The sequence below is a fragment of the Oncorhynchus mykiss genome, chromosome 15 (assembly GCF_057628025.1).
Source record: "Oncorhynchus mykiss isolate SJ-2025 chromosome 15, ASM5762802v1, whole genome shotgun sequence".
Lineage (NCBI taxonomy): Eukaryota > Metazoa > Chordata > Actinopteri > Salmoniformes > Salmonidae > Oncorhynchus > Oncorhynchus mykiss.
The window spans coordinates 5,344,498-5,365,000 of record NC_143036.1 but is presented as its reverse complement, the minus strand read 5'-3'; the positions used below and the strand labels follow the sequence as shown (position 1 = coordinate 5,365,000).

Sequence of the window (20,503 nt, the reverse complement as noted above, 5' to 3'; positions counted from 1 at the left end):
CCTTTATTTAACCAGGGTAGGCTAGTTGAGAACACCTTTATTTAACCAGGTAGGCTAGTTGAGAACACCTTTATTTAACCAGGTAGGCTAGTTGAGAACACCTTTATTTAACCAGGTAGGCTAGTTGAGAACACCTTTATTTAACCAGGTAGGTCAGTTGAGAACACCTTTATTTAACCAGGTAGGCCAGTTGAGAACACCTTTATTTAACCAGGTAGGCCAGTTGAGAACACCTTTATTTAACCAGGTAGGCTAGTTGAGAACACCTTTATTTAACCAGGTAGGCCAGTTGAGAATAAGTTATCATGTACATCTGCGACCTGGCCAAGAATAGAGCAAAGCAGTGCGACACAAACATCAACACAATCACACGCCTAATGAGACAAATTACCGTAAGTTGTTGCAATTAACGGGGATTGTTTCTGCGCATTATTCTAAATGATATAATAAAATAATAATTATGTACATTGAGATGGTCAGGGTTCTGATGGGGGGGTTGAATTCCAATCAGTGCCCTCCATCATAGCTGTAAAGTCATTAACTGGAACAGGAAATGGTTTCTTGTGAGTGATTTTCTTCTGTGGCCCCTGCTCCAACTAGAGTTATTCTTAGCCATGCTGGTAGCCCCAGGCAACAGTTGCTATGCATACATTATCATAAATACGCTTGGTGGCACAGAAGAGGGGAGTGGGGTATACGGAGGAGGTAGGGAGGTGGGGATATACCAGGGAGGGGAGTGGGGTTTGGGGGAGGTGGGGAGGTGGGGACATTTCAAGGAGGGGAGTGGGGTTTGGGGGGGTGGGGGGTTGGGGTGGTGAGGATATTCCAGGTAGGGGAGTGGGGTTTGGGGGGAGGTGGGGATATTCCAGGAAGGGGAGTGGGGTTTGGGGGAGGTGGGGAGTTGGGGAGGTGGGGATATTCCGGGAAGGGGAGTGGGGTTTGGGGGAGGTGGGGAGGTGGGGATATTCCAGGGAGGGGAGTGGGGTTTACGGAGGAGGGAGGGGACTGGGGTTTGGGGGAGGTGGGGAGGTGGGGATATTCCAGGAAGGGGAGTGGGGTTTGGAGGCGGTGGGGAGGTGGGGATATTCCAGGAAGGGGAGTGGGGTTTGGAGGAGGTGGGGAGGTGGAGATATTCCAGCGAAGGAGGGATGTGATTGGGGATTTGCGAAATGGACCTGGTGGACAGTCAGAATGATTGATTTCTGAGCGGAGAGACGACATAACAGTTTGACAATCAGAATGATTGATTTTGACATAACAGTTTGCGCCCATTGTGTGTGTGTGTGTGTGTGTGTGTGTGTGTGTGTGTGTGTGTTTGTGCGTGCGTGTGTATGTGTGCGTGCGTGCGTGTGTATGTGTGCGTGTGTGTGTGTGTGTGTGTGTGTGTGTGTGTGTGTTTGTGTGTGGGCATGCCAACAGTACCTACCACACGTCCAAGGTTCAGTTTATGATCATCGCATGGTGTGGGCAGATGTTTGTTGCTCACTTCCCAAACGGAGAAAACTATACCATGTAACCATAGAAACAGTACTTATATTGTTATGTACTGTAGCTTAGCTTTGACCTGCCAAGGGGCCAAGGGGCCGAGGGGTTGAAGTCTCATCCGTTTTCAGTGTTTAAAGCAGCAATCAGTGGTTGAAACAATAACTAAGCGCTTCCCCTCCCCTGTTTCAGTAAATTAAATTTAAAAAAAGGAGAGGATTTGGCTGGAGATACAACGATATCAAGATGATAGTTTTAACCGTGTTATGAGGCTATACAGTGTTTGTTGAATTGTTGAACAAATGTATTGTTGTTATTGTTGACACTTACTTTGTTTTAAAACATCGGAGTAAAACAAGCTTATATTTTGGGTTCTGATGGAGTACGACAGTTGAACTAAGCTCATGAGCCATTTATTTATAATCATTAATTTATAAATCCAGAAATGGATGTAGCAAATTTAGATTGCCCCGATTAAGGAGAAGTTTATCTAAAGTTCCATGTATAATAGTTGTATCTATTATCAGAGTATTTCTGGAAATTGATGTGGCTCTCTGCAAAATCACTGCATGTTTTGGCAGTACTGAACATAACACGCCAATGAAAATTTAGATTTTTGGATATAAATATTCATTTTATAGAACAAAACATACATGTATTGTGTAACCTGAAGTCCCATGAGTGTCATCTGATGAAGATCATCAAAGGTTAGTGATTAATTGTATCTATATTTCTGCTTTTTGTGACTCCTCTCTTTGGCTGGAAAAATGGCTGTTTTTCTGTGACTTGGTGGTGACCTAACATAATCGTTTGTGGAGCTTTCGCTGTAAAGCCTTTTTGAAATTAGGCACTGTGGCTGGATTAATGAGAATTTTATCGTTAAAATGGTGTATAATACATGTATGTTTGAGAAATTAGATTTATGAGATTTCTGTTGTTTGAATTTGGCGCCCTGCAATTTCATTGACTGTTGGCGAGGGGTTCCGCTGGCGGAACGGGTGCAACCGCTGTGTCAGATTTCAAAAAAACTTTAAGGAAAAAGCATAACCTGAGAACGGCGCTCAGAGCCCAAACAGCCATGTTGGAGTCAACAGAAGTCAGAAAGTAGCATTATAAATATTCACTTACCTTTGATGATCTTCATCAGAATGCACTCCCAGGAATCCCTGTTCGGCAATAAATGTTTGATTTGTTCAATAAAGTTCGTAATTTATGTTCAAACATCTCCTTTTGTTAGGGTGTTTAGTAAACAAATCAAAACTCACGAGGCGCAGGCAAGTCCAGCGGAAATGTTGGATGAAAATCCCAAAAAGTTATATTACTGGTCGTAGAATGTTATCAAACGATGCATAGAATCAATCTTTAGGATGTTTTTATCATAAATCTTTAATAATGTCCCAACCGGAGAATTCCTTTGTCTGTAGAAAAGTAATGAAACGAGAGGTAACTTTCTCATGACCGCGCGTCACAAGCCCGTGGCTCTCTGCCAGACGGGCAGAGAGCCATGTTTCAGTTAGAATGTGGACTGTATAGATCTCTCTCTCTCTCTCTCTCTCTCTCTCTCTCTCTCTCTCTTTCTCTCTCTCTCTCTCTCTCTCTCTCTCTCTCTCTCTCTCTCTCTCGGGACAGAGCTGGGATGGAGGGATAGAGGGACAGAGCTGTGATGGAAGAATAGAGAGATAGAGGGACAGAGCTGGGATGGAGGGATAGAGAGAGAGAGAGGGACAGAGCTGGGATAGAGGGATAGAGAGATAGAGAGATAGAGCTGGGATGGAGGGATAGAGGGACAGAGCTGGGATGGAGGGATAGAGAGATAGAGGGACAGAGCTGGGATGGAGGGATAGAGAGATAGAGGGACAGAGCTGGGATAGAGGGACATATCTGGGATAGAGGGATAGAGGGATAGAGCTGGGATGGAGGGATAATGAGATACAGGGACAGAGCTGGGATAGAGGGATAGAGAGATAGAGGGATAGAGGGATAGAGAGATAGAGGGACAGAGCTGGGACAGAGAGATTGAGGTAGAAAGATATACATGCATGATGCAGTGAAGTAAATGTTAAGCAACATGTCCTATTGGTTTCAACAGTTCACTTAGACTGATATTATCCCTTCCCCACTCTCTCTCTCTCTCTCTCTTCCCCTCTCTCCCTCTGTCTCTCTCTCTCTCTCTCTCAATTAGATTAACTTAAATTCAAAGTGCTTTATTGGCATGGGAAGCATACAGTACGTGTACATTGCCAAAGCAAGTGAAATAGATAATAAACAAAAGTGAAATAAACAATCAGTAATGAACAGTAAACATTAAACTGATAGAAACTAACTCTTTCTCTCTGTATTTCTCTCTGAGTCTCTGAGTCTCTGAGTCTCTGAGTCTCTCTGTGTCTCTGTGTCTCTGAGTCTCTGAGTCTGTGTCTCTTTGTCTCTCTCTCTCTCTCTCTCTCTCTCTCTCTCTCTCTCTCTCTCGCTCTCTCTCTGTCTCTCTCTCTTTCTCTCTCTCTCTCTGTCTCTCTCTCTTTCATGGCTGTTCACACCGATGAAAGGGGATAGATCTAGGTTTGAAGGATAGACTGGCTCTAAACTGGGAAGGTTGAGGCACAGCTCTGTTCTTCCATTGATTCTCCCCTTAGAGACTTTGGTTTGACTGATGGATGAAAAGAACTGACTTACTTGACTTCTCTGGGGAGGTCATAGGTCATTCACAATCTTCCTCCAGCAGGTCAGGCTCTGTGTTCAGCACTTTTCTTCATGTATGTGTTCCAAAATGCACCCTATTCCCTCCAAAATGCACCCTATTCCCTCCAAAATGCACCCTATTCCCTCCAAAATGCACCCTATTCCCTCCAAAATGCACCTTATTCCCTCCAAAATGCACCCTATTCACACTAAAATGCACCCTATTCCCTCTAAAATGCACCCTATTCCCTCTAAAATGCACCCTATTCCCTCCAAAATTCACCCTATTCCCTCCAAAATTTACCAAATTCCCTCCAATATGCACTCCCTTCCCTCCATAATGCATGCTTATTCCCTCCTAATGGCACCCTATTCCCTCTAAATTGCACCCTATTCCCTCCAAATGGCACCCTATTCCCTCCAAATGCCACCCTGTCCCATATATAGTGTACTACTTTGACCAGGACCCAAAGAAAGGATACAAGGAAATAAGTAGTGTCAGACTTTTAGGAAGCATCTCTGACCTCATCAATCACCCAGGGTACAACTCTGACCTCATCAAACCCCCAGGGTACAACTCTGACCTCATCAATCCCCCAGGGTACAACTCTGACCTCATCAATACCCCAGGGTACAACTCTGACCTCATCAAACCCCCAGGGTACAACTCTGACATCAATCCCTCAGGGTACAACTCTGACCTCATCAATCCCCCAGGGTACAACTCTGACCTCATCAATCCCCCAGGGTACAACTCTGACCTCATCAAACCACCAGGGTACAACTCTGACCTCATCAATCCCCCCAGAGTACAACTCTGACCTCATCAATCCCCCAGGGTACAACTCTGACCTCATCAATCCCCCCAGAGTACAACTCTGACCTCATCAATCCCCCAGGGTACAACTCTGACCTCATCAATCCCCCAGGGTACAACTCTGACCTCATCAATCCCTCAGGGTACAACTCTGACCTCATCAATCCCTCAGGGTACAACTCTGACCTCATCAATCCCCCCAGAGTACAACTCCGAACTCATCAAACCACCAGGGTACAACTCTGACCTCATCAATCCCCCAGAGTACAACTCTGACCTCATCAATCCCTCAGGGTACAACTCTGACCTCATCAATCCCTCAGGGTACAACTCTGACCTCATCAATCCCTCAGGGTACAACTCTGACCTCATCAATCCCTCAGAGTACAACTCTGACCTCATCAATCCCCCAGAGTACAACTCTGACCTCATCAATCCCTCAGGGTACAACTCTGACCTCATCAATCCCCCAGAGTACAACTCTGACCTCATCAATCCCTCAGGGTACAACTCTGACCTCATCAAACCACCAGGGTACAACTCTGACCTCATCAATCCCCCAGGGTACAACTCTGACCTCATCAATCCCCCAGGGTAGAACTCTGACCTCATCAATCCCCCAGGGTACAGCTCTGACCTCATCAATCCCCCAGGGTACAACTCTGACCTCATCAATCCCCCAGGGTATAGCTCTGACCTCTTCAATCCCCCAGGGTACAACTCTGACCTCATCAATCCCTCAGGGTACAACTCTGACCTCATCAATCCCTCAGGGTACAGCTCTGACCTCATCAATCCCCCAGGGTACAACTCTGACCTCATCAATCCCCCAGGGTACAGCTCTGACCTCATCAAACCTGAAAAGGAATTAGAGGAAACAAGGACAGAGGAAGCAAGAATTGTAGAGCTAGTAACATTTTTAAAAACAGCCATGTTGTTTTAAAATGGTCCTTTCTCTTCTGATCATGAACTAATCTGTTGTTTACTCTCTCTCTCTCCTTTTCTCTCTGTTCTCCTCGTCTCCTCTCCACTGATGACATCACTCATGGCTCAATTACTCAACCACAGGTAAGCACTCTCAATTCTCGCCTTGATTGTGTGTGTGTGTGTGTATGTGTGTGTGTGTTTGCCTGTGTGTGTATGTGTGTGTGTGTGTAAGCATTCCCACCACTCCGGTGTGTGTGTGTATGTGTGTGTGTAACACTCCGGTGTGTGTGTGTGTGTGTATGTGTGTGTGTGTGTGTGTGTGTGTGTGTGTGTGTGTGTGTGTGTGTGTATGTGTGTGTGTGTGTGTGTAAGCATTACCACCACTCCGGTGTGTTTGTGTATGTGTGTGTGTGTGTGTGTGTGTGTGTGTGTGTGTGTGTGTGTGTGTGTGTGTGTGTGTGTTTGTCTCTGTTTATATTGTTTTATCCGGATCCCCATTAGCTTTTTTGCAGAGGCAGCAGCTACTCTTCTCAGGGTTCACAACCAAAACACAAAACACTCATACAGTGATAGACAAGGACAGTCAGACACATTAAAACACTCCGGTGTGTGTGTGTGTGTGTGTGTATGTGTGTGTGTGTGTGTGTGTGTGTGTGTGTGTGTGTGTGTGTGTGTGTGTGTGTGTATGTGTGTGTGTGTGTGTGTAAGCATTACCACCACTCCGGTGTGTTTGTGTATGTGTGTGTGTGTGTGTGTGTGTGTGTGTGTGTGTGTGTGTGTGTGTGTGTGTGTGTGTGTGTGTGTGTGTGTGTGTGTGTGTGTGTGTAAGCATTCCCAACACTCCGGTGTGTGTGCGTTTGATTGAAACACTGTGGCAGTCAGTCGAAGGGAGGTGAGGGGGGAGGTGAGGGGGGGAGGTGAGGGGGGAGGTGAGGGAGGGAGGTGAGGGAGGGAGGTGAGGGGGGGAGGTGAGGGAGGGAGGTGAGGGAGGGAGGTGAGGGAGGTGACTTCTGGTGTCAGCCATGTTTATAATTCACCCGTTTATCGATCGGTTCCCCAATCAATTTAATTATTTATCTTTGAATTCCATGGAGGGGGAAGCGAGAGGGATGAGTGCCCTCAATCAAAGGAGTCACAGGCTGCGTCCTAAATACCACCCTATGCTCTATTATAGTGACTACTTTAGACCAGAACCCTATGGAACTCTATCCCCTACATAGTGCACTACTTTAGACCAGAGCCCTATGGCACCGTATTCCCTATATAGTGCACTACTTTAGACCAGAGCCCTATGGCACCCTATTCCCTATATAGTGCACTACTTTAGACCAGAGCCCTATGGCACCCTATTCCCTATATAGTGCACTACTTTAGACCAGAGCCCTATGGAACTCTATCCCTACATAGTGCACTACTTTAGACCAGAGCCCTATGGCACCCTATTCCTTATATAGTGCACTACTTTAGACCAGAGCCCTATGGAACTCTATCCCTACATAGTGCACTACTTTAGACCAGAGCCCTATGGAACTCTATCACTACATAGTGCACTACTTTAGACCAGAGCCCTATGGAACTCTATCCCTACGTAGTGCACTACTTTAGACCAGAGCCCTATAGAACTCTATCCCCTACATAGTGCACTACTTTAGACCAGAGCCCTATGGAACTCTATCACTACATAGTGCACTACTTTAGACCAGAGCCCTATGGAACTCTATCCCTACGTAGTGCACTACTTTAGACCAGAGCCCTATGGAACTCTATCCCTACGTAGTGCACAACTTTAGACCAGAGCCCTATAGAACCCTATTCCCTATATAGTGCACTACTTTAGACCAGAGCCCTATAGAACCCTGTTCCCTATATACTGCACTACTTTAGACCAGAGCCCTATAGAACCCTATTACCTATATATTGCACTACTATAGACCAGAACGTTCATAGTGAATAGGGTGCCATTTAGGACGTAGACAGGTGGCAGAGGAGGTGGTGTAGGTAAACATAGCTATTCTCTGCGCACACACACACACACACACACACACACACACCCACACACTCTCTCACACACACACACACACACACACTCTCACACACACACACACACACACACACACTCTCACAAACACACACACACACACACACACAAACACACTTTCACAAACACACACACAGTCTCATTTTTATAGAGGTTGTGTTTTTGCAAATCAAACGAATTTGAAATGTTGTTAATGAAAAATGGCACAGTGAACACTGTTAAAACCGTGAACACAGTGAACAGAAAACACAGTGGACAGTAAACACGGTGGACAGTAAACACAGTGGACAGTAAACACAGTGGACACAGTGGACAGTAAACACAGTGGACAGTAAACACAGTGGACACAGTGGACAGTAAACACAGTGGACGGTAAACACAGTGGACAGTAAACAAAGTGAACAGTGGACACAGTGGACACAGTGGACAGTAAACACAGTAAACACAGTAAACACATTGGACACAGTAAACAGTAAACACAGTGGACAGTAAACTCAGTGGACACAGTAAACAGTAAACACAGTGGACAGTAAACACAGTGGACACAGTGGACAGTGAACACAGTGGACAGTGAACACAGTGAACAGTGGACACAGTGGACACAGTGGACAGTAAACACAGTGAACAGTGGACACAGTGAACAGCGAACACAGTGGACAGTAAACACAGTGGACAGTAAACACAGTGGACACAGTGGACAGTAAACACAGTGGACACAGTGGACAGTAAACACAGTGAACAGTAAACACAGTGGACACAGTGGACAGTAAACACAGTGGACAGTAAACACAGTGGACAGTAAACACAGTGGACAGTTAACACAGTGAACAGTAAACACAGTGGACAGTAAACACAGTGGACAGTAAACACAGTGGACAGTGAACACAGTGGACAGTGAACACAGTGAACACAGTGAACACAGTAAACAGTGAACACAGTGAACACAGTAAACACAGTGGACAGTAAAAACAGTGGACAGTAAACACAGTGGATAGTGAACACAGTGAACAGTAAACACAGTGGACAGTAAACACAGTGGACAGTAAACACAGTGAACACATTTGACAGTGAACACAGTGAACACAGTGGACAGTAAACACAGTGAACAGTTAACACAGTTGACAGTGAATACAGTGAACACAGTGGACAGTGAACACAGTGAACACAGTGAACACAGTAAACACAGTTGACAGTGAACACAGTGAACACAGTAAACACAGTGGACAGTGAACACAGTCAACACAGTCAAGACATTGGACAGTGAACACAATGAACACAGTAAACAGTGAACACAGTGGACAGTAAACACAGTGGACAGTAAACACAGTGGACAGTAAACAGAGTGAACACAGTGAGGAACATTACTGAGGAACACACTGAAGAACACACTGAGGAACAAACTGAGGAACAAACTGAGGAACACATTGAGGAACACACTGAGGAACACACTGAGGAACAAATTGAGGAACACACTGAGGAACAAACTGAGGAATAAATTGAGGAACAAATTGAGGAACAAATTGAGGAACAAACTGCAGAACACACTCAGTGCCCAACACCCACCAGCTATTGGAGCAAAGCTTTACGATAAAAAGGGCTGTATTTCCTACGTAGTGCACTAGTTTTTTAATGAACAGGGCCCAGGTAGAAAGTGTTGCGCTACATAGGGAATAGGGTGCAATTTAGGATGCAGCCTAGGTAAGCAGAGAGCTGGGGAGATCAATACCACACTGCTACTTGCTTGAGATAATCCTTTAATTTAATTACATACAACAGTGAGACATTATTACTGGCGGTAAACACACACAGACAGAAAAGCCTCATGAGGCAGAGGATTGACGTGATATTTACCGGGGGGTAAACATCACGTCACGGCAGGAGGAATGAGCTGCGTGTCATTAGAGATTACCATTTGTTTACGTCAATGCTGTTCACGTCGAGTGTGAGCCAACCAACCAGCCAACCAGCAAACCAGCCAGTCAGCCAGCCAGTCAGCCAGCCAGCCAGCCAGCCAGCCAGCCAGCCAGCCAACCAGTCAGTCAACCAGCCAGTCAGCCAGCCAACCAACTAGCCAGTCAGCCAGTCAGCCTACCAGCCAGCCAACCAGCCAGCCAGTCAGTCAGCCAGCCAGAACCTCCATGGGCTGTGTGTGAATGTGCAGTGGGTCTGAAACGATCTGTGATAAAGACGAGCAAGAATGACTTTCTAAAATAAATAATTCAAATATTGATCTATATTGTATGCATGTGTCTGTCTCGCATATATTCTCTTCCAACCATTTTCTATCCTCTCTCAGTAAATTTGGTCCAGTCCACTTGCAACCTTTCGGTTACTTGCCCAAAGCTCTAACCACTAGGCTACCCTGCCACCCTAACACAGACACACACAGATATGCCACACACAGACAGAGGTATGCCAACAATTCCTCCATGCTGTTGACATCATCATCATCATCATTCTGCTAATTCAAGGTATGATCGCTAGTGAGCTGATTTAAATCAAAAGTCTGTTAAATACACCGTTGAGAAGCAATATCATGGTTTTTGGACTCAATAATAGGAATATCATTTTATTTCTGAAGATATAACTGTCATTAAAGCCAATGTGGTGTAGAACAGAGGTATTTAGCCAGCTGGTGTGACTGAGGTAGGAAGGTAAAGTGTGATGCCTGTCAGAGATACTGTAAAGCTTAATGGTCCATCTCCCCCACTAGAGCACCTGGTCAAACACTATAATACAGTGCCTTAACGTACTATTCACACCCCTTGACCTGTTCCTCATTCTGCTGTGTTACAACCTGAATTCAAAATGTACACACCCGTCTCTACACACAAAAGGTGTGTGTGGGGGGGACAGGTGTGTGTTAGGGGAACAGGTGTGTGTTGGGGGACCAGTTGTGTGTGGGGACCAGGTGTGTGGGGGGAACAGGTGTGTATGAGGGGACCAGGTGTGTGTGGGGGGGACCAGGTGTGTGTGGGGGGGACCAGGTGTGTGTGGGGGGACCAGGTGTGTGAGGGGGGACCAGGTGTGTGTGGGGGACCAGGTGTGTGGGGGGAACAGGTGTGTGTGGGGGGACCAGGTGTGTGGGGGGACCAGGTATGTGAGGGGAACAGGTGTGTGTGGGGGACCAGGTGTGTGGGGGGAACAGGTGTGTGTGGGTGGACAAGGTGTGTGGGAACCCTGGTGTGTGGGGGGAACCAGGTGTGTGTGGGGGGACCAAGTGTGTGTGGGGGGACCAGGTGTGTGTGGGGGACCAGGTGTGTGTGGACCATCTGACAGGTCTAGAGGAAATATAAATTACTACAAATGATAACAACCACCCTGGGAATGGGGGGGAGAGGAGAGGAGAGGAGAGGAGAGGAGAGGAGGAGAGGAGAGGAGAGGAGAGGAGAGGAGAGGAGAGGAGAGGAGAGGAGAGGAGAGGAGAGGAGAAAGAGATGAGAGAGGGAAAGAGGGGGATATAGAGGAGACAAAGATAGATAAGTCAGAAGAGAGAGGAGGGGGATGAGGGAAATACAGGACAGAGGGGAGGTGGAGAGGGATGAAGTGGGAGGGATGAAGTTGGAGGGATGAAGAGGGAGGATGAGGGAGATTGAGGGAGGATGAAGATAGAGGAATGAAGAGAGATGGAGGAAGAGGGATGATGAAGAGGGATGAAGAGGGAGGACGAAGAGGGAGGATGAGGGATGATGAAGAGGGAGGATGAGTGATGATGAAGAGGGATGAAGAGGGAGAATGAAGAAGGAGGATGAGGGAGGATGAGGGAGGATATAGAGGGATGATGAGGGATGATGAAGAGGGGGATAAAGAGGGATGAAGAGGGATGATGAAGAGGGATGAAGAGGGAGGGATGAAGAGGGGTGATGAAGAGGAGGATGAGGGAGGATGAAGAGGGATGAAGAGGGAGGATGGAGAGGGATGAAGAGGGAGGATGAGGGAGGATGAAGAGGGATGAAGAGGGAGGATGAAGAGGGATGATGAAGAGGGAGGACGAGGGAGGGATGACGAGGAAGGGATGAAGAGAGAGGGATGATGAAGAGGGATGAAGAGGGAAAATCCCTTCAATCAGTGAACTGTGAAGGTGACATCTACCAGAACAGTAAGCTTCTTTCTACACATTAGACTGAACTGTAGGTTACAGACACACACACACACACACACACACACACACACACACACACACACACACACACACACACACACACACACACACACACACACTGCAAGATAACCCACTGACTCAGGTTGGGGATGGCTAAACGATCCATTTTCCGGATAACAATCAACCGTCACGCTTCTCACATAGTGAAGCGCTTAGAGACACGACTGCTGATGAGCTGAATAAAAGGGATTTCACAGCGCCCCTTTAATGGTTTAAATATACCCTGTCACTATTCAGAAGATGACATTTGCTAAAAATCTCAATGTCACACCATTCATAGTTGTATAATGTCAACTGGGGTGAACGCCATTCAATTCATCACGCTACACTTGAATCATTGATTGTTTTTTTGTAATTACTGATGGGTGAATAATCACTTTTAAAATAAATGAGACATCAACATTTAGAAGCCAACTAAAGTTCAAGCATGCAGGCTAACACACGCAAACAGACATGGAGACATGCACGCGCACATACAGCCCACATACCCACCCTCACACCTACCCACTCAGGGATGAGCCCCTGGCTCTGTAATGACACTGTCTGCGGACAGTGTGTGTGCGCGCGCGTGTGTGTGTGTGTGTGTGTGTGTGTGTGTGTGTGTGTGTGTGTGTGTGTGTGTGTGTGTGTGTGACCGAAGCTTGGAATACTCTCCCTCAGTATGTTTTACCCTTTATCCTTACAGATAGACTTTACGGTATGTTTCCTGTAAAATATCTTATTTGTTTTAAGAACTTCTAAAGTCCCGTTTTTATTACATTCTTGACATTGATAAGCCGTTTATATCTCCCGTGGGAATAGATGACATTATAGCCTGTTAAATGTGTCTGATCAGTGATGCATGAAAACATGAATAGATGAGCTATAGGACAACCACCTCCACTTAATTAACCACAGACATAAACAGAAATATGCCTTGTTAGCTAGCTAGATCCTCTGTAGCTCAGTAGAACACAGTACCTTGTTAGCTAGCTAGATTATCTGTATCTCAGTAGAACATGGTACCTTGTTAGCTAGCTAGATCCTCTGTAGCTCAGTAGAGCACCTTGTTAGCTAGCTAGATCCTCTGTAGCTCAGTAGAACATGGCACCTTGTTAGCTAGCTAGATCCTCTGTAGCTCAGTAGAACATGGCACCTTGTTAGCTAGCTAGATCCTCTGTAGCTCAGTAGAACACGGCACCTTGTTAGCTAGCTAGATCCTCTGTAGCTCAGTAGAACACGGCACCTTGTTAGCTAGCTAGATCCTCTGTAGCTCAGTAGAACACGGCACCTTGTTAGCTAGCTAGATCCTCTGTAGCTCAGTAGAACACGGCACCTTGTTAGCTAGCTAGATCCTCTGTAGCTCAGTAGAACACGGCACCTTGTTAGCTAGCTAGATCCTCTGTAGCTCAGTAGAACGTGGTACTGTCACACCCTGACCATAGTTTACTTTGTATATTTCTATGTTGTGGTTGGTCAGGGTGTGATCTGAGTGGGCATTCTATGTTTCATGTCTAGTTTGTCTAGTTCTATGTTCGGCCTGATATGGTTCTCAATCAGAGGCAGGTGTTCGTCATTGTCTCTGATTGGGAACCATATTTAGGTAGCCTGGGTTTCACTGTGTGTTTGTGGGTGATTGTTCCTGTTTTTGTGTTTGCACCAGACAGGGCTGTTTTGAGTTCTCACGTTTCTTGTTTTTTCGTTAGTTTGTTCATGTATAGTGTCGTCAATAAATTAAAATGAACAACCACCACGCTGCGCTTTGGTCCGCCTCTACTTCACAAGAAGAGAATCGTTACAGAATCACCCACCACAACAGGACCAAGCGGTGTGGTAATGGGCAAAGGAAAAAGCAGCAGCAGGAGCAGCGCGAGGAGGTATGGACATGGGAGGACGAATTAGACGGTAAAGGACCTTGGGCTCAGCCAGGAGAGTATCGCCGCCCCAAGGAAGAACGGGAGGCGGCGAAAGCGGAGAGGCGCTGGTATGAGGAGGCAGCGCGGCGTCGCGGACGGAAGCCCGAGAGTCAGCCCCAAAAATCTATTGGGGGGGGCACAGGGGGAGTGTGGCAGAGTCAGGAGTCAGACCTGAGCCAACTCCCCCCGTTTATCGTGAGGAGCCAAGGAGGAGCTCAGAACCAGAGCTGGTGTTGGAGGTGAGCGAAGCAGAGACTGTGAAGGAGTTAATGGGGAAATTGGAGGAGAGTGATATGAGGGACTTGCTGGTTTGGTGCATGAGGCACGACATTCGCCCGACGGAGCGTGTCAGGGATTTAATGGCACCGGGGTCAGCTCTCCATACGCATCCTGAGGTACGAGCGAGGGGTCTGGTGAAGACTGTACCAGCCTTGCGCACGGTGTCCCCGGTTCACCTGCATAGCCCAGTGCGGGCTATTCCACCTCGCCGCACTGGCAGGGCGACCGGGACCATTCAACCGGGTAAGGTTGGGCAGGCTCGGTGCTCAAGAGCTCCAGTGCGCCTGCACGGCCCGGTCTATCCGTCACCACCTCCACACCCCAGCCCTCCGGTGGCAGCTCCCCGTACCAGGCTGTCTCTCCGGCCCATCCGCCCAGAGCCTTCCTCCTCTCCAGCGCTGCCGGAGTCTCCCGCCTCTCCGGCGCTACCAGAGCCTTCCTCCTCTCCAGCGCTGCCGGAGTCTCCCGTCTGTCCGGCGCCTCTGCCGGAGCCTCCCGCCTGTCCGGCGCCTCTGCCGGAGCCTCCCGCCTGTCCGGCGCCGCTGCCGGAGCCTCCCGCCTGTCCGGCGCCTCTGCCGGAGCCTCCCGCCTGTCCGGCGCCTCTGCCGGAGCCTCCCGCCTGTCCGGCGCCTCTGCCGGAGCCTCCCGCCTGTCCGGCGCCTCTGCCGGAGCCTCCCGCCTGTCCGGCGCCTCTGCCGGAGCCTCCCGCCTGTCCGGCGCCTCTGCCGGAGCCTCCCGCCTGTCCGGCGCCTCTGCCGGAGCTTCTCGTCTGCCCGGCGCCATCGGAGCTTCCCGTCTGCCCAGCGCCGCCAGTGCCGCCCGTCTGCCCAGCGCCGCCAGCGCCGCCCGTCTGCCCAGCGCCGCCCGTCTGCCCAGCGCCGCCAGCGCCGCCCGTCTGCCCAGCGCCGCCAGTGCCGCCCGTCTGCCCAGCGCCGCCAGTGCCGCCCGTCAGCCAGGGGCCGCCAGTGCCGCCAGTCAGCCAGGGGCCGCCAGTGCCGCCAGTCAGCCAGGGGCCGCCAGTGCCGCCAGTCAGCCCAGCGCCAGCGCCGCCAGTCAACCAGGGGCCGCCAGTGCCGCCAGTCAGCCAGGGGCCGCCAGTCAGCCAGGGGCCGCTAGAGCCCCTCCGCCCGGAGCAGCTGTCCCTCTGTCCCGAGCAGCTGTCCCTCTGTCCCGAGCAGCTGTCCCTCTGTCCCGAGCTGTCTCTTAGGAGGGTCACCTATCTAGGGACGCTAAGGAGGTGGACAAAGACTATTATGGAGTGGGGTCCACATCCAGCGCCAGAGCCGCCTCCGCGGACAGATGCCCACCCAGACCCTCCCCTATAGGTTCAGGTTTTGCGGCCGGAGTCCGCACCTTGGGGGGGGGGTACTGTCACACCCTGACCATAGTTTACTTTGTATATTTCTATGTTGTGGTTGGTCAGGGTGTGATCTGAGTGGGCATTCTATGTTTCATGTCTAGTTTGTCTAGTTCTATGTTCGGCCTGATATGGTTCTCAATCAGAGGCAGGTGTTCGTCATTGTCTCTGATTGGGAACCATATTTAGGTAGCCTGGGTTTCACTGTGTGTTTGTGGGTGATTGTTCCTGTTTTTGTGTTTGCACCAGACAGGGCTGTTTTGAGTTCTCACGTTTCTTGTTTTTTCGTTAGTTTGTTCATGTATAGTGTCGTCAATAAATTACAATGAACAACCACCACGCTGCGCTTTGGTCCGCCTCTACTTCACAAGAAGAGAATCGTTACAGGTACCTTGTTAGTCAGCTAGATACTTGTGAGGGGTAGAAAAGTGCATGTAAAAGCATTATTGTTGTTCAGCCATTGGCTAGCAGCAAAACCTCCGGCGCCGCCTCGCTTCACATTCCTAGGAAACTATGCATTATATGTTTCTTTATGTTTTATTTCTTACATTGTTACCCCAGGGAATCGTAGGTTTTATTACATACAGTCGGGAGGAACTATTGGATATAAGAGCAACATCAACTCACCAACATTACGACCAGAAATATGCGACTCGCCAATGTCCAGTCTCTTGACAACAAGGTAGACGAAATACGAGCAAAGGTTGCCTTCCAGGGAGACATCAGAGACTGTAACGTTCTTTGTTTCTAGGAAACATGGCTCACTCGAGACACGCTATCGGAGTCGGTACAGCCACCTGGTTTCTTCACGTATCGCGCCGACAGAAACAAGCATCTCTCTCTGATTAAGAAGATTGGCGGGGGTGTAGGCCTTATGAGTAACAAGACGTGGTGTGATCATAACAACACACAGGAACTCAAGTCCTTTTGTTCACCTGACTTAGAATTCCTCACAATCAAATACCAACCGCAAGAGAACTCTCTTCGATCATAATCACAATTGTGTATATTCCCCCCCCAAGCAGACACATTGACGGCCCTGAAAGACCTTCATTCGACTCTGTGTAAACTGGAAACCACATATCCTGGGGCTGCATTTATTGTACCTGGGGATTTTAACAAGGCTAATCTGAAAACAAGGCTCCCTAAATTCTATCAGCATATCGATTGCGTGACCCGGGCTGGTAAAACCCAATTATTGCTATTCTAACTTCCGTGACGCATACAATGCCCCCCCCCCCTACCCCCCCCGCCCTCCTTTCGAAAAAAAAAAAAAAAAAAAGCTGACCACGACTCCATTTTGTTCTTCCCGGTCAATAGACAGAAACTAAAACAGGAAGCACCTGCGCTCAGGTCTGTTCAACGCTGGTCCGACCAATCGGATTCCACGCTTCAAGATTGATTCGATCATGTGGACTGGGATATGTTCCGCATAGCGTTGAACAACAACATCGATTAATACGCTGATTCAGTGAGCGAGTTTGTTAGCAAGTGCATCGTTGATGTTGTACCCACAGTGTCTATTAAAACATTCCCCATCCAGAAACCGTGGATTGATGGCAGCATTCATGCAAAACTGAAAGCACAAACCACTGCTTTTAATCAGGGCAAGGTGACCGGAAACATGACCGAATACAAACAGTGTATCTATTCCCTCCGCAAGGTAATCAAACAAGCTATGCGTCAGTATAGAGACAAAGTAGAGTCGCAATTCAACGGCTCAGACAGGAGAGTTATGTGGCAGGGTCTACATTCAATCACGGACTACAAAAGAAAAAAACAGCCACGTCGCGGACCACGATGTCTTGCTCCCAGACAGACTAAACAACTTATTTGCTCGCTTTGAGGACAATACGGTGCCACTGACACGGCCCGCTACCAAAACCTGCGGGCTCTCCTTCACTGCAGCCAACGTGAGTAAAAAATTTAAAAGTGTTAACCCTCGCAAGGATGCAGGCCCAGATGGCATCCCCAGCCGTGTCCTGGGAGCATGTGCAGACCAGCTGGCTGGTGTGTTTACGGACGTATTCAATCAATCCTTATCCCAGTCTGCTGTTCCCACCATTATTCCTGTTCCCAAGAAAGCTAAGGTAACTTAGCTAAATGACTACCGGCCCGTAGCACTCACTTCCGTCATCAACTGGGTACTGGACTTCCTGACGGGCTGCCCCCAGGTGGTGAGGGTAGGTAACAACATCTCCACACCGCTGATCCTCAACACTGGGGCCCCACAAGGATGCGTTCTCAGTCCTCTCCTGTACTCCCTGTTCACCCACGACTGCGTGGCCATGCAGGCCTCCAACTCAATCACCAACTTTGCAGACGATACGACAGTGGTAGGCTTGAATACCAACAACGACGAGACGGCCTACAGGGAGGAGGAGGTGAGGAGATGAGGGCTCTCGGGAGTGTGGTGTCAGGAAAATAACCTCACACTCAACGTCAACTAAACAAAGGAGATTATCGTGGACTTCAGGAAACAGCAGAGGGAGTAGCCCCCTAGCCACATCGATGGGACAGTAGTGGAGAGGGTGGAAAGTTTTAAGTTCATCGGCGTACACATCACAGACAAACTGAAATGGTCCACCCACACAGACAGCGTGGTGAAGAAGGCGCAGCAGCGCCTCTTGTCTTGTCACCCAAAACACTCACAAACTTCTACAGATGCACAATCGAGAGCATCCTGTCGGGCTGTATCACCGCCTGGTACGGCAACTGCTCCGCCCACAACCGTAAGGCTCTCCAGAGGGTAGTGAGGTCTGCACAACGCATCACCGGGGGCAAACTACTTGCCCTCCAGGACACCTACACCACCCGATGTTACAGGAATTCCATAAAGATCATCAAGGACAACAACCACCCGAGCCACTGCCTGTTCACCCCGCTATCATCCATAAGGTGAGGTCAGTACAGGTGCATCAAAGCTGGGACCGAGAGACTTAAAAACAGCTTCGATCTCAAGGCCATCAGACTGTTAAACAGCCATCACTAACATTAAGTGGCTGCTGCCAACATACTGACTCAACTCCAGCCACTTTAATAATGTAAAAATGGATGTAAGAAATGTATCACTAGCCACTTTAAACAATGCCACTTTATATAATGTTTACATACCCTACATTACTCATCTCATATGTATATACTGTACTCTATACCATCTACTGCATCTTGCCTATGCCGTTTGTCCATCAATCATTCATATATCTTTATGTACATATTCTTATTCATTCCTTTACACTTGTGTGTATAAGGGAGTTGTTGTGAAATTGTTAGGTTATATTACTTGTTAGATATTACTGCATGGTCGGAACTAGAAGCACAAGCATTTCGCTACACTCGCATTAACATCTGCTAACCATGTGCATGTGACAAACAAAACACAATTTGATCTGATTTGATTTAGCATGGACTGCCTGGATAATGCCTGGATAATGCCTGGATAATGCCTGGATAATACCTGGATAATGTCTGGATAATGCCTAGGCTAATTAGCAAATTAGGGTTAAGTGCCAACTGAAAGGTTGCTCATTGGCACAGACGGATTTTTCACTTTGTCGTCTCGGGTATTTTAGCCAGTGACCTTTCAGTTACTGGGCCAGTTGTCTCACCACTAGGTTACCTGCCGCCCTCGAACCCTACATAATGCAGATGTTTGTCTATGTAGGTTGCATGGCTGTGCGCTCCATTTTATACACCTGTCATCCATGGGTGTGTTTTGTAATTGCCAAATCCACTAATTTGAATAGGTGTCCACATACTTTGTATATATAGTGTACCTCATAGAGTTTATGATATATACTTTGTATAGTATATATATATACTTTGTATATATAGTGTACCTTGTAGAGTTTATGATAGAAATTTTGTATAGTATATATATACTTTGTATATATAGTGTACCTCGTAGAGTTTATGATATATACTTTGTATAGTATATATATATACTTTGTATATATAGTGTACCTCGTAGAGTTTATGATATAAACTATGTATAGTATAAATATACTTTGTATATATAGTGTACCTCGTAGAGTTTATGGCAGAAGGATATCAGTAATTGACGCTGCCTTGCATCCATCAAGAGATTAAGAGCGTAGTGCGTGCCAATGCCACGGCAGCATTATAGCTACATTCAATACTAAGATGTAGGCAGAACTTTAAAGCAAACATGACTAGGAGGAGAGGAGAAGAGAAGAGAGGAGAGGAGCAACCAGGACCGTAGACAGTCCAGTCCTTTCTTTTGTCTTATGACTCACCCATCCCATCCTCCTTGACCTTTACTCTGATAGGGTCTGCAGTCCAAACACCCGATCCCCTCAGATTAAGTGGACACTTCTGATAACACCTGACGAGTATATACTTGCAAGGCAGAGGGAGGAAGTAATTATTTTAAGTCGACCACCCTTGGTTGGAAATCAGCATTTAAATGTTTTTTTTTTACATTTATTTAACTAACTAACTAACTAACGTCTTAAGAACAGTGGGTTAACTGCCTTGTTCAGGGGCAGAATGACAGATTTGTACCTTGTCAGCTCAGGGATTTGATCTTGCAACCTTTGCGTTTGCTAGTCAAATGCTCTAACCACCTGGCTACCTGCCGCCCCGCTTTAAATGCGCTACAGTCAATTATGATTGCATGTCTACTTCTACTTACAATTATTAATAAACGCCAACAGTTTGATAGCTAGCAAATGAATTAGCTAAATCATTTTAGCCTGCCTAGCTACTTCTGAAGAAGGAAAATATTATATTTCTACATTTTCCAAAAGCTAACCAAATAAAAACTATTTATGAGACGTGTTTGTGCCGTCATGTTCATTAGTTGCACAATTTCTAACTTATTAACATTTGTTTTTACTTACACTTACAT

At 47.5% G+C, this 20,503-nt stretch overlaps 1 protein-coding gene across 1 annotated transcript in view; it reads left to right on the top strand.

The window, feature by feature from the left end:
* Positions 1-20,503, top strand: part of LOC110490882 (potassium voltage-gated channel subfamily B member 2-like) — a 256,724-nt gene that overhangs the window by 141,050 nt on the left and 95,171 nt on the right. The window lies entirely within an intron of this gene.